The sequence below is a fragment of the Zalophus californianus genome, chromosome X (genome assembly GCF_009762305.2).
Source record: "Zalophus californianus isolate mZalCal1 chromosome X, mZalCal1.pri.v2, whole genome shotgun sequence".
NCBI lineage: Eukaryota > Metazoa > Chordata > Mammalia > Carnivora > Otariidae > Zalophus > Zalophus californianus.
Window position 1 is genome coordinate 27,965,536 of NC_045612.1, and position 15,730 is coordinate 27,981,265.

Here is a 15,730-nt window from a genome sequence, read left to right on the forward strand (position 1 = left end):
CAAGTTCCTTAACCTCTCTGTGCCTCCATGTCAGTTTTCTCATCTGTAAAATGGGGAGGAATACAGTACTCATCCTGTCTCACAGAGTTATTGCGAGGCTTCGGTATGATACCATATGTAAGTGCCTAATACAGTTCCTGCCATATAGTGGAAGAGCTATGTTGAGGTAGAAAAGAAAGATTAAAATGTTGAAGAACAGGAGCCACAGCTCATGAAAATCAATCTTAATGAAGATAAGGCGGCATCGGAAGCATGATGCAAGTCTGTAGACAAAGGTAATACAAACTCTACAAATGGTTTGTGCACAGTGTCTCAGGGAGCAAGCTTGCATTACAAGACGACGGCAGCGCCAGACACCTAATCCAGTGGGCATGGACACCCTTGTCCCTAGCAAATATGGCAAGAGGCCCTTCAGCCCATGCCTACTGTACCAGAGCCATCCCTGTGTACCGAGACAGGAATTGCTTACTTGGGCAAGATTTTCACTGTGGGTCGTCACTAGCAATCAGGGAAAAATTCCCATTCAAATACCACCATCTCGTCATAGCTATTCAAACAGACAAAAATAAACAGTCTTTAGTGTGGAGAGGACGTGGGGAAAATGCACTCACATACACTGTTGGTGGGAACGAAAATAGGCACAACCCTTTGGAAGATGGTTTGGTAGTTTCTATAAAATATGAAAACAGGTCTTTACATCAGCCCAGCAATTCCACATCTATGTATATATCCCAGAGAATTACCCCTGTGTGCATTTGGAGACATATACAAAGGATGGTTATTGTCGCTTTAGTTGTAATAGCCTGACTGCTCATTAGTTGGAGTGGTTAAACATTATAGCACATTCATGTGATGAAATATTATGCAGCCATTTAAAAAAAATGAAGTGTATTAGATGCAAGGACATGAAAGTATTCCTATGATTCATTGTTAGGATTTAAAAGGGAGTTTCAGCACACTGTAGCATGATATCCAATTTATTTTGTAAAATTTTCAAGAAATGGTATAAACTTATATTTGCATAGAAAACAAGTCTGAAAGGATAGGAGTTACACCTGGGGAACAAAGATGGGAGTGCTGTTGGTGGGGGGGGAGGGGCAGTCCTGAAGAGTCACTTTCCCTGTTTACTTTTTAGATGTCTGCATTATTTGAAATTCTTCAGATGAACATGTTCTACTGTTTCAGTCTTTAAATATATCAAAGTAATGAAACAAATGTATGTGATAGATTGGCTCAGTCACTTCTAGCCCATGCTTGGTGTGCATTTTCTCTGTTTTCAGATGATAATAATAATGATGACGATGCTCATGACAGTAGCTAACATTTATGAAGTATTTACTATGTGCTAGGTAATGTTCCAAGTGCTTTACATATATTAGCTCATATAATCTTCACAAGATCCTTATGAGGTTGTTTTAGTTTGTTCAGTCTGCTATAACAAAAATACCATATACTGGGTGGCTTATAAATAACAGAAATTTATTTCTCACAGTTCTGGAGGCTAAGAAGTCCAAGGGGCACCAGTAGATATGGTGTCCAGTGAGGGCCCACTTCCCAGTTCATAAACTGCAGTTTTCTCGCTGTGTCCTCGCAGGGTGAAAGGGGTGAGGAAGTTCTCTGGGGTCTCTTTTATAAGGACACTAATCTCATTCATGAGGGTTTTACTCTCATGACTTAATCACTTCCCAAAGGCCCCTACCTCCAAATATCATCACTTTGGAGATTAGGATGTTAACATATAAATTTCAGAGGGAGGGCCACAAGCATTCAGTCTATAGCAGAGGTAGAAACTGTTATCATCCCCATTTTACAGATCAGAAAACTGAGGCTCAGAGAGTTTAGAATACTTGTTAAATTTCATTCATCTTGTAAGTGATGGAGGCTGGGATTTGAAATCAGAGATCCTTGCTCTCAAAGAGTTAAGAGACTGACTGGGGAGATGTATACTCTCTGTCTTTGTCTCTGTCTCTGTCTGTCTTCCCTCCACCACACACATTCAGGAATGCACATGACAAAATGCAATATAGAAGAGTATTACAGAGAATGAATGCTACAGATACTACACTTGATCTTAGCCAAAAGGCCGAGAAGCGATAAAGCATCTGGGAGAAAGAGTGCTCATTTTAAGCTCAAGGACTCAGGGACCAATGCTTAGAGTTGGACACACCTGATTCTTCTGTGGCCAAGAATATGCTTAGTGGGGCATCTGGAAGGGACACCTTAACAGCTTGTAGCTAAAAAATAAAACAAAGCCTAGAAACCCACCCAGACCTCTGCGCATACATTATTCTGAGTTGGGCTTGGGCACCGCGCAGCAGTGCTGAAGCCAGCTATGGTAACGAGCACAGTTCTGTGCCCCGGCCTCATGTCTCAGTAATACGGACTAACTCCAATCTAAGGTCATATGAAACCACAGCTGGAAGGACCTTTTGATGCTCACTCTTCACTCTTTTTATAGATGAAGAAACTGAAGCCCAGAAAATGGAATTAACTTGATCAAGGTCACACTGCTATTTTGGTGGCCAAAATATGGCAGGATGTCACTTAGAAGTAAAATACATCACCTGGCTAAAGGAGTCCCTCTGCCTTGTGATTTAGGTAAAAGATTTAGGGGTTTCTCCCTTCCATTTTCCCTCTCTTTCTCTCTCTCTCTCTCTCTCTCTCCACACACACACACACACAGACACACGCACACGCACACGTGCGCGCATATGCTTGACAATTTCACTTCCTGATGCTTTTGTTCATGTCTTTCTCCAATGATTATCACTTACCCTCCATATAAAGTATTGGTGGAATTTGGTCAGCCTCTTTCCTCCCTGAACATGGGTGGAGAGGGAAAAATGTTTGATATGTCCAGACACGACTTTTCAAAGGGCGTCATTATCATGGCCAGAGGATGAATGATGGGCCTCCAAAGAGAATCTTGAGAACGGACCCGTTTTCAGGGATGGCATTTCACGTGCTTGCTTGGAGGATGATGAGTTAGTACCTCTGTGACATGATCAGTTATATAGGGCCAGGGTTAGGGTTACATAACAGGCCTGCCTGCAGGAAAAATCTTATAGAACAGAGGGGTGGGAAAAAATGTGCTGTGCAATTGCATAATAATCTTGTGAAAAACAAAATGCCTTACCCATTTTAATAAAAACACTGGGAAAAAAATGATGAGTCCTCACTCTGTCTAATCAATTACAGGGCTTCATAAAAGAAACAAAGCTGCTTTTTCCCCACAAATAAGCACAAAATCAATCTTCAAAAGCAACATATTTTATTGCACCTATTCTCGGTTCGTCAACTCCTCAATTTATAAATGGTTATTTTTTTTCCCCTAAGTTGGGTGGAAATGGGTGGGGAAGGGCAGAACAGGACTCATAGGTGTCTCTAGTTTTCTGAGCTATGTGCCATGGGGCTGTTTTCCAAGTCCTCGGCAGTACAATAGCAGCAATCAGTTAACTTGAGGGTTAATTTGGGGATTGGTCATGTAGAGTAGAAGCACACAAAAAGGTGTGCAGCGAAGAGCCTTAATTCAACTCTGCTCTAGATAAGCTCTGGCACTAGACAAAATGGCAAGATTCATACCTGTTTCTAGGCCTAACCAGACCCATTATTCCTAATTCTCTTCTGGGTTATTTCATAATAAACTCTGCACATAAACTCTTGGGCTTAAACTCCCTTTCCCATGCCTATCCAAACATCCAAATAATACCTGGTCTCTTCTTTTTCTTTTATGCTGAAATGGGCTCCTTGCCTTTAGCCTAGTTTGTTTGATTCAAAAGATTTTAAAAGGTGATTTCTCCCAGGAAGCGTTTCTTGGCTCTCCCCCATACTCTCTGCCCTCCAGTGTAGATTTAGATACTTCTCTTCAGTGTTACCTTAATACACTTTGCTTCATCTATCATTGTCTACATGGCATTCTTGCCCCATTTATAGAAGGCTCTAGGAGAAGAATCAGGTATGCTTTGGGTCTGTATCTGTACCAGGCAGCACTGTGCTTGGCACAGAGAAGGGGCTCAGTCTGTATTTCTGGAATTGAACTAAATGCAAGGGCTAACTCGATATCATGAGATGAGAGGGGGCACATTCATTACCAAGTATATGTCCCTGCTAGAGTGGATTTTGAAGACTAGCAATCTTTAAAGAGCCTAAAAGCAGGAAATATGGAGGCTGTGAGCTGTAGCAGCACTGCAAAGAGGGACACAGAGCTTGAATCTGTGGCCTGCACATGTCTGCCTTCGGTTTGTGTCCTTGGAGCTACCAACTGCCAGGATTAGTTCTTCGTAGAGGTGTCTTCATTGAGTCATATTTATAATCTATTTCCCCAAGTTGAATTGGATTTCATGGGTGGTTTACCTAGTCCAGGGACTCTCAGTAACATTCAGGGAACACTCCGTGCCCATGGTGAGCACTAAGGTGCACCTGTCTCAATTGATACAGCTGCTCATTTGCTTAGCAGGGAGGCAGGTGGTTCCAGGCCAGCACATACTGGCATTATTACGGTGAAATAAATAGTTTTGTTTCAGTAGAAACTCCACTGGTCAAAGTGATGTTCAAAAGAATGAGGGCATTTCTAAGATAATGAATGCCAGTGCAAATGGAGAAGAGGGATAGGAATGTGTGCGTGTGAGAGAGAGACAGATAGACACACAGAGAAGAGAGGAACTACTTCATTCCTGTAATTTAGACTCATGTCTAAAAATGAAAGCAAACATTTACAGTGTTTTCTCTATGACAAGCATTGGCCTCAGCACCTTATAGTGAGCATCTTAGTGAATTCTTACAATCTTCTGAGGTAGTACTGTTATGAATCCTATTTTATATACGAAAATAGTAAGCTCGGGCAAGTGAAATAACTTGCCAAATGTCACAGAATTGATAAATGGTAGAGCTGGGAATTTAAACTTCGTTTGTTTGACGCTGAAGCTCACATTCTTCCCTCTAATTAAAAGTGTATTTTACCTGCAGTAAATGACACAAACCTGAAAGATACAACCAAATAGTATCCTACATATGTATATACCTACATGATCACCACCCAGGTCAAGATGTAGAACATTTCCATCATCCCAGAAAGTTCTTTTGTGTCCCTTTCCAGTCCACACCAATCCCCACCCCAAGGTAGTCACTCTTCTAACTTTTGTCACTATACATCTGTGGTTCTCCAAGTGTGGACCTGGAACTAATAACATCAGCATCACCTGGGAACTTGCTAGAGATGCACATTCTCAGGCCCCACCCCAGCCCAACTGAGTTAGAAACTCTGAGAGTGGGGTCTAGAAAAATTTTAACAAACTCTTCAGGAGATTCTGTTGCACAACTAAGTTTGAGAACTGCTGCACAAAGCAGTTTTGTGTGCTTTAGAAATTCATATATATATGAATAGAGAAAGAGAAAGAGAATCATATAATATGTATTCTTTTGTGTCTGGTCTTTTTTTTCTCAGCAAAATATCTGTGAAATTTATTCATATTGTTCCATGTATCAGTAATTCCTTCATTTTAAATTTCTGATTAGTATTCCATTGTATAAATATATAATGTTATCTCATTGATAGGTTGTTAGTAGAGCTTTTATTAAGGAACATTTATTAAGGGAAATCTTACATTTGTCTAAGGCAAATACATTTGTGGAATCACAAAAATTAAGGAGCAACTTAAGCAAGAGTGAAGCAGGTTGTTGTATCATCTGACACAATTTCCAGAAAGGCAGTGCTATCCTCCTAAGTCTCTTCATTACTTGCTTGCCAATGCTGGAAATTTCATAGGAAGCTAAGACTTTTATTCCACAATAAATACTAAAACCTAAAAGGCATGTGTGTACTCCAAAAATTAAAAAAAGGAAAGAAAATAGAGTGAACGTCATACTAATGTGTTAATGATCTCTCCTTTCTTGCCAGTAAAGGGTGCCAAATATATAGCCAGATGCCAAATATATAGCATGTATACTATCACTTACTAATCCAAGCCCTTAACAGGCATTACTAATCAATCATGCTACTTTTAAATGTTGATTCCCAGTGCAATCTCAGGATCTTTCTCAACAAATTCTCTCAGGTCATGCCAACTCTGGCCTAATTCATGTGCGTGTGTGTGTGTGTGTGTGTGTGTGTGTGTGTGTGTGTGTGTGAGAGAGAGAGAGAGAGAGAGAGAGAGAGAGAGATTATAATAGTGTTTAGAACTGAAGAGGGGAAGAAGACACCATAGAGGGGATGTATGTATGGCTCAGAAAGAGAATCAAAGTCATATTTTGTCTTCTGTGACCAATTTTCTTTTCTGTTTATACTGGGAAGCCCAGTAAGTATGGGTGGTCAGGACATAGCAAATTCTTAGCTAACTGAATTTGTGGGAAATCAGCATAATAGCACCAAAAACAAAAATAACAACAGCCAGCAGTTTCACTGAGAACTATGTATGGGGCCTTGTGGTAAGTGATTCACATGCATTGTCTCATCTAATTCCCAGAACCCTGCTAGGTTAGTATTATTACCTCTATTTTAAACATATAGTCCTAGAGAGGTGCCCAAATGCATGTAACAGAGCTGAGATTCAAATCCAGGCTATCTCACTCCATATCCCATGTTCTTTGGAAACCACTACACCATACTGATTCTGAGATAATTAGATTTATTTAAGATGACTTAGAACCCCTTTTCTTCCCAACTCTCGTTAAAAGTGTCTGAGTCCACTTTCTTGCCTTAATCAAAATATAGTGATTTTCATTGAAGATCTCAGGGTTATCATCCTTACCTTCAGTGGTTACATTCATGACTAGAGCTGTCAGTGGCACAGGCGTAGATTAGGTGAAGTATATGAGATTCACCCCCATGGTGTCTGTTTCCTCTCTTTAGTTTAAATACCATTATGACTACACACCCACACACACACAGAAATTAGGGCATTTCTTAGTAATTAACCTTGGAACTACAGATAAACAAATAAACTTATTTATTTATCAAACATGTAACACATGTCTACTATGTACCATTCACTAGACCTTAAGTTCCATGAGTCCAAAGACCTGTCTTATTCACTCTTATATTCCTATTACCATGCGCCTGGTAAATATTTGTTGAATGAATGGAATTATGAATAAATAAATGTGTGCATGAATGCCAGGCACTGTACTGAGCTCTGGGATATGAACATGACTTCTAATTTTGGAAATTTGCCTCAAAAGGAGGAGTTAGTGCAGGGATCTTATTAATTGGCTAAAAGTTATGTGCTTCTGACTATTAGACTTCTGGAATTTGTCCATATCCAATGTGTATGGGAAATACAAAGTTTGGTCTTCTCAGGTTATATCTGAGATTTTTCCCCAATAACTCAATGGTCAAGATTTTTTTCCATAAAAAAGGATGAGGTCTTGCCATTTGTAACGACATGGATGGACCTAGAGGGTATAATATAAATGATACAAGTTAGAGTGAGAAAGACAAATACCATATGATTTCATTCATATGTGGAATCTAAAAGACAAAACAAATAAATGAACAAACAGAATCAGACTTATAAATACAGAGAACAAACTCATGGTTGCCAGAGGGAAGAGGGGAATGGGCAAAATGGGTGCAGGGGAGAGGGAGGTACAGGCCTCTTTATGGAATGACTAAGCCACAGAAATACATGGCACAGCATATAGGGAATATAGTTGATGATACTGTATGGGGACAGATGGAAGCTACACTTGCAGTGAGCATAGCGTAACATAGGGAGATGCTGAATCACTATGTTGTACACCTGAAACTAATGTAACATTGTGTGTCAACTAGACTCAAATAATGAAAAAGTTAACTTGAAAAAAAATTTTTATTTCCAGCAGACAGAAGCTTGCCTTTTAAAAAAATAAAGCTGAATTTATTGATGCTGGCAGGAAAATGTAAACATTGTGTCCATAGTGATTTTTACATTGGATGCTTCATTTTAAAAAATGCAAAATAATGAAAGAAGGGAGAGAATTCCTCACCATCCTTTTCACAGTTAAAATACATTACATGGTAAGGTAGTCTTTTTCAAAAATAAGTCAGTGTTTGTTCAGTATTGAGCAAAATGCTTCAGTGGTTTTTGTAAAATTGAAAGTAGCTTATTCTTAATCTAGTGAAAGTGAACATTCCAAAAGGTCTCATTTTTTTTTCTGAAATTAGGCACAGGACCTGGAACAATGGCAAGCAACTTACCCAGGCATATTTCCATGGAAGCTCAGATATCTTGCCTCTCTGTCTCACACCAGAGCAGTACAAATAGCACACTAACAGAGTTGGAGTGCTGCCCATGTCCCCTCAGCATCAAATGCAATTTGGATTCTGATGAGTAGGAACCAGAAGGCTTGCATTATCCATAAGAACAGTGCCAGCCACTCACTCAGTTGGTGCCACCTCTTAGGCACAGGTGGTTAAAGCAGACCACTTTTCCTTAAAGGGTAAAAAAAAAAAAAAAATGATGAGCATCTTTCTTGCTATCTCTGCAGCCCTAGAGTGAGAATCGTCCACGAAGAAGGTAAAAAAAAATATCAATACAAACTTCTCTTTTGGGCCCATATAGCCATTCTAGGACCATGTTCTAAGAAATGTTACCAGTCCAGTCAAGGGCTTGTATTCCAGAGTGATACTGTGTGATTTGGAAAAGAAATTCAGGTTTTATTTTTGTTTTTGACTTTAAATGGGCAACAGCTGCTATGGTGCCAAACTGTGGAGATATTTGGTGATACCATCCCCAAAGCTGATTTTTTTGGAGGATGATGATAATACACTTAATTGTTTTCATCAAATCCAGATTTATTAGTTTCCTATGGCTGCTGTAACAAATTACCACAAACCTAGTGACTTAAAACAACAAAAATGTATTGTGTTACGTTCTGGAGGTAAGAAGTCTCTCTCTCTCTCTTTTTTTTAAGGATTTGTTTATTTATTGGGGAGGAGTGGCAGAGGTAGAGAATCCTCAAGCAGACTCCCTGCTGAGCATGGAGCCCAATGAAGGTCCCATGAGATCCATGAGATCATGACCTGAGATCATGACCTGATCAAGACCCATGAGATCCATGAGATCATGACCTGAGATCATGACCTGATCAAGACCCATGAGATCATGACCTGAGCTGAAACCAAGATTGGGTCACTCAACCAACTGAGCCACCGAGGAGCCTCTAGAGGTAAGAAGTCTTAAAATCAAGGCATCTATAGGGCTAAGTTCCTTTGGCAGACTCTACGGGAGAATCCATTTCCTTGCTTTTTCCAGCTTCTAGAGGCCAACTGCACTCTTTGGCTTATGTCCCCTTCCCTATCTTCAAAGCACACCACTTCGACCTTGGCTTCCATCATCACTCCTCCTTTTTCTGTCTGTGACCCTCTTGCCTCACTCTTATAGGGACCCCTGTATTTACATTGAGCCCACTGAAAAAATGCAGTATAACCTCCCCATTTCAAGATCTTTAATCATACCTGAAAAATCCCCTTTGCCATGTAAGGTAACATTTTCAACAGTTCTAGGGATTAGGACAAGGACGTCTTTGCAGGGGCATTATTCTGTCTACCACATCAGTCCAACTCTAATGATAACAATGTTTTGCTTACTTGGTTAGGGTACCTACGTTTGTGAAGCTAATATTGTTTGATGCTTCATAAGTACCATACTGATGATTATGGATTACATAATATAATCCCAACAGCAACTGTTATGAGGTAAGTGTTATTATAATCTCATTTTGGAGATGCAGTAGTGGAGCTCATAGAAGTTAATAAACTTGCCCAAGTTCATATAGCTAGGAAGTGGTAAAGCCAGAACTGAAATCCCAATATATCTTACTCTAAAGCCCATGAAATTTCTAGTTCTCCACTCTGCCTCATTAGTTTTGCCAAGTTTATTTACTTCATTTTCTGGCCACTGTATGTACCTAAACCTTGACCAGAAATATCACAGCTGGATGCCTTGACCACATATAGCTAGATAAGGGCAAATTCATCACCACCACCCCAAGTGCAATTCGGGTTAACTCCAGAAACATTTATTAAGCATCCGTGTATGCCCCGCCCTGTGCGAAGTCCATGTCTCACTGACGGTGATGACTCATTGGGGCCGTATTGATATTGTCAGAGAATTAGACTGCAACTATATCATTTCATACTTCTCTCTCAGGATAAAAGGGAGCAGATACCTCTTGAGCAGTTCAGTGAAAAGGCCATGCCTCGCCACTGGGAAATTGCCTAGTTTCCTAAGGTCCTTTAGCTTCTTGGAAACCCATCCACCTCCAGGAGATAAGAGATAAGGGATAGTTTCCTGCATTGTTTAACTGTTCAGAGATAGTCCCTGAGATAAGCAGTGTCCCTGGTTCTATAGAAGTGGAAGGACAATTGCGGACCCTGGAAAGTTTAATCTGGAAGTAGCATGGCTATATTTGAAATGTCCCTTTCTACATTTCATTTAATAGTATGTGACTTCATCTTTTCAGGGACAGTGGTAGGTCAAACCCAAAGCTGATGATCATGGTGACATTAATCCAATTGTTTTATTGGCCAGTAAATAGTTTACTCTTTTAGAGCCCCTTGCATTTTTCGTATCCCATCTCAGTTTCCCTGAACCCCCATTTCATACAGATCACCAGATGCTCTGCTTCTGTCTATATTCTAACCTCAGACTGATTGTTCCTGTGTTCCATTCCCTAATGGGGCTCTATGCCTTGTAGTTTTTATAATAACTGTGTACAAAGTTATTAAAATATATAGCTTTGTTATTCCTCCTAAGTAGTAACTTTATTGAGAGAGGGAGGGAAGGAGAGAGGGAAGGAAACGGAGAGGAAAAGGTGTGAAAAGGATGGAGAGAGAGAAAAAGAGATTTTCAAAGCTTTCACACCTGAAAATTTCTTTCCTCCCCCCACCCCACGTGATCCTCTTCCAAATTCTTTTTATCATATTCTCTTAGACTTCCAAGTGCCAAGCAGCCTCAAAAGCTACTTCTTTCCCCATTCATCAAAAGCTACCTATTTGTATTGATTCTTTGGTTCAGTTTTACACTTTTTAAAACTTCAGTATGTACCAGGCACTGTGATGGGTTCTAGAGAAACAAACAAAATCACACAAAACCCCATAACCTGAGGAGCCTGTGTGGCTCAGTCAGTTAAGCGTTCAACTCTTGGTTTCGGCTCAGGTCATGATCTCAGGGTCGTAAGACAGAGCCCTGTGTCAGGCTCCACGCTCAGCGCAGAGTCTGCCTGAGATTCTTTCCCCCTCCCTCTGCCTTCGCCTCTGCTCCTCCCCTTCTCTCTCTCTCTCTTTCTCTCTCTCTGTCTCAAATAAATGGATAAATAAAATCTTTAAATAAAAAAAAACATCATCTGTAGGAGTTTCTAAAGTTAAGAAGAAACATACATGATAACAGAACATTTTAGTTTGTTGTAATATGTACAAATGCACTTAAAGCTGTGGGAAAACAGAGTTCTTGAAGAGCTAACTCTTCATTTTGATGGATGAATAGAAAGAAATTAATTAGGCAAAATAATTGAGAGGCTTCATAACAATGTCTTTGGTTTACATCCTTTCCTTTCCAGGTTCATGGCTCCACTTTGATCCAGACCTAGGTCAGCTCAATCTCAGACTGTTTATTGAAATATTCTCCCAGCCAGTCTTCAAGTTTCCTCTCTGGTGTTTTAACTTCCCTGCTATCCACTGGCTCCTGTCCATCCTCCATCTTGTTAACAGATTAATCGTCATAAAATATTTCTTTGTAGAAATCATCACTCTTTCCTTACCATCTCTCCCAGCTCTGGAATCTCCTTTGACTTCCTACTGCTTTCAAGATAAAACCTTGAGCCCTTCATCTGGAGTTCAGTGCTCTCTACAATCCAGTCCTCATATATGGGCCTAGATCTCCTATAATTTCTGACACATAAGGAGAACTTCTTCAGTTAAAATGGTATCAGTTGTCAGAGTGTATTTTACTATCTGAGGGAAGGGGATGAGGATACTTTAAAGGCTAGTTTCTAAAGCTTAAAAACATAAATAAATCTAAAACCAAAAAAAGATTTCTGACACATAACCTGCTCCCTACTCAAAGGAAATGTGTGTGTAGTTTCTCAAACTTCCCGATAAATTCTTGTTCAGAATGCCTTCCTCTACCTAATCCCCAGCCAGATCTAAGCTCTACTCTCCCCTCAAGAACTAGCTCAAGCCCCATACCCTCTATAGAGCCTACCTGGCCCAACCCATCCCTCTGTGGTCACTGCTTTCTCCAGTAGACTCCAATCATCTAGCATTTAGCATATGCAATCTTCTATTGCACTACACAATCCCAGTCTCTCTGACTGGACAGTCATCCCCGTAAGACAGAGACTGTATCTGTGTCCCTTAGTGTCTCCAGTGTTCAAGGAGCTCAGGACATTTTTATGACGATGGTAATGAGTCAGTCATATGGTACATATAGGGGAGATATGTGGAAAATAACTCTTGGGATCCCTCATATCACACCCTGCAGGGAGGGACACCCAATTGCTTACATGGAAGGCCAAGGTGAGAGTTTTATTGGGGGATAAAATTAAGCCAGAGGTACAAGCCCAAATGTTTATAGGGGCCAAGGAGGGAACACAATCAAGCTAGAGGTAAGCCAATATTATATTTAACAAATCTTTACACAGCGCTTACTGTGTGCTGGGCATTATTCTAAATGCTTTATGAATATTAATTCACCTAATTCTCACTACAACCCTACTATTACTATTCCCATTTTATAGATGAGACAGCCAAGGCACAGAGAAGTTAAATCATTTCTCAAAGGTCACATGGTTAGTAAGTGATAAATCTTGAATTTCAACTCAAGTACTCTATTAGTGTCTCTATTCTTAACCTTTGAGAAGTGTTGATTTTCCAAAAGGGACTGGTGTGTCCAATGGTGACCTGGAGCAAGTATGATAAACCAAAGGATGCTTAAATTTATTTTAAAGAAAATTGTAAGCCAGAATAAACATGTCTGTGGGCCAGGTCAGCCAGGGTGTTAAGCATTTGCTACTCCTGGATTGAGTCTAAAAATGACAGGGAAAATTTATTCTTTGTAACACCACGTTTATTCCAGGACAGCAAGAAGCATCCTCGATTATGTCCTCTCTACCTTGACATCAACTCACACACCTATTATGAGGATTTGTCAAAGAAAAGGAAGTATCAATGTTCACTGTCATCACTTTATATGTTTAAGTTTGCAGATTCAACTTGCAAGAGAATTATGAACCTCTCCAAGGAACTAATGACTCCCCTGCATTTGCTCCCATAACACTTTGTTCATACCTTTACCAAGTTGTTTATCAAATGTCACTCTTTTCCCTATTTGAGATGAAGAATCTTTCACTTTCTCTTAGAACAAAAGATACTGTCTCCAGATACCTACAGATTTTAGCAACTTCTAAAGGTTTTAATGTGTATTGATTAAAAAATGTTCAGCAAGTCTCTATCAGCTTCTAAGTTTGGCACTTTGCATGCTGACAACAGGACCCCCTCTTTTATGGTGCCTCTAGATTTAAATTCAGACTTCTACTAGCCTAGAACTTTGTAAAACTAACATAAGGTAGTCTGCATCTTTGAAAAAACATTTTCCAATAGCTTTATTTTAATGTTTGTTTTGTTCAGGTTTGAAAGAATAAGTGTAAATATGCAGTACATTTGGAAAATTCCAGAAAGTTTAAAGAAATATAGAAGTCGAAATTTTCACAATCACAACTCAACTGTACAAGACTGCGAGGTTCTTTATTTCCCTACAATTGGAAGTCACCTAGCTTTTAACTTGCTTTTCAATTTTCTGCAGTAAACTTAGTTCTGCAATATATCTTAAGTATTTCTGATTTTAAGCTCAGTCCTTTATGAAGGACTCAATTGCTTCTTCCTTTCTTCTGGGTGTTCTAATTTCCTTTGGGCGTGAACATCAACCCTCTATGCTGATTGACCTCCACTGAGGTGTGTGTAGCTTGTTTAGCCTGAACGTGTGTATCAGCACCTCTGCATTCCATGCTGATGTGCTTACTTGTGTACTTCTCTTGGTGTGGGCAACGCACAGTAATGGTTTGGGGGTAGGGTAAGTGGGGGAACTGGAAGCCTGATAGTAATTTCAGGCTAATTGGACCTCCTTTTCAGCTCGTATAGATAAACTCAGTTGCTGAGACTCAGTCAATTTCACTAGCTTCAGACTTCGGCTGTCTAGTTGCACCTTCTGCTACTCCGTTCCTTGTCCCTGGGCTATGATAACACCCTGGCAAGACATACTGTTTATCAGTTCTTGGTAATTTTCCTCGCTACTTTCAGACACATGGGAACTTTTCAGATTACCTACACACACCTTGGAAGCCAAGAGAGATTCAGGAAAAAGTGGCACTATATCAAGTCCCTTTGTGCCTAGACATGCCATACTGCCATCCCTACTCCAGTACAGCCATTTTGCAGTCACCAGGGGCATTCTTAGAGGCTGCCTCCTCCAAAAGATGTAGTTGACAAATGGGGCACATGTAGAATTATCAAACAGATCTGATTTTTTTTTCAACTTTCCATTCTCATTTCAGTGGCTTTTGACCTGGGGAGAGGGCATCTTTAGTCTTTCAAACTTCTCCAAACATCTACCAGTACAGAAGGGATTCTTTTTTCTCTTTATGGCTGGAAAACCCCTCCTATATCACTACAAATTCTTCCCTGCTAAATGATTTATGCTATAAACCCTGGGTCCTCCAGTCTTTATGAATGGCAAGTTTTAGAATTCCAAAATGTTATTTTTCTCTCTTGGGTGCCTCACTCTAGCAAATCAGTTTCTTTGGCTTTCAGTCTCTCCTCTTAGCTAAGGACTTTACAGTTTTATTTTGAAACTCAAATATAAAAATTTTGACTCATTGTTTTCCTGGGTTATTTTTTGTCCTTCCTTCCCTGGGGCAATAAGCTTCAGAGCTAGTGTTTAATTTTAATTGTGGGATGTACTGCAGGGCAGAAAGGATTATCAAGAAGGAAAACAAGCATCAATTAATATTTTAAAATGCTGTGCTGCATAAGAAAATAAAAATCACTTGTAATCTCAAACCCTGGGAAAACACTAGTATTTTGGTGTCTCGCCTTTTGCTCTCTTTCTATGCATACATATATGATATTTTTTATGTGTATATATGCTATATGGTAGGCTTCTTACTTGGCCCATATGATTTATCTTTAAATATTCTCAGAGGAGCTGGAGATCAAGGGCAAATGTTCTGGCTCAGTTATTGCCTTTTTGGCATATCTCCCCAAAGCCCTGTCGACCATTCTTTGCTCTCCGGTGGGAGTGGGAATGAATATTTCCCTCCCGATAGCAGTTATTATTTTATGACCCTCACAAGTGAACATCACAGAAATTTGCAAGAAAAGAGTTCAAACTACTTTTTGCTCAAGGCCTCTGGTGATTAATCCAGACTATACAGGGAGGTAGTAGCAGACAGTGCCTATAAAGTTGGTTAGTGAAACCCTGATTTTTCTCTCTTGTCCTGCCTACTTTACTGAGGGTGTGTGGACCCCACTTTTGGGTTTGTTCTGGGAGGGTTTTTTTCTCTAGCTGTGTGAAGGGGAATGCCTTCTCTTTCTTTTCTTCTTTTCATTTTTGTCCTTTTAAATTCATTCCTTCCTCCTGAAGTCCCCGCTTCCCTTGTTTCTTCTGGGTCTGTCAGTTGCAAGTTCCAGGACAATGCCAATCGCTCTCTCTCTCTCTTTTCTCTCTCCTTGTATAAATTGTTGGTCTCCAGTACAGGT

The 15,730-nt window shown here is 39.9% G+C and overlaps 1 pseudogene; it reads right to left on the bottom strand.

The window, feature by feature from the left end:
• Positions 1-1,914: 1,914 nt before the first annotated feature.
• Positions 1,915-2,095, bottom strand: LOC113931695 (annotated as a pseudogene).
• Positions 2,096-15,730: the final 13,635 nt, after the last annotated feature.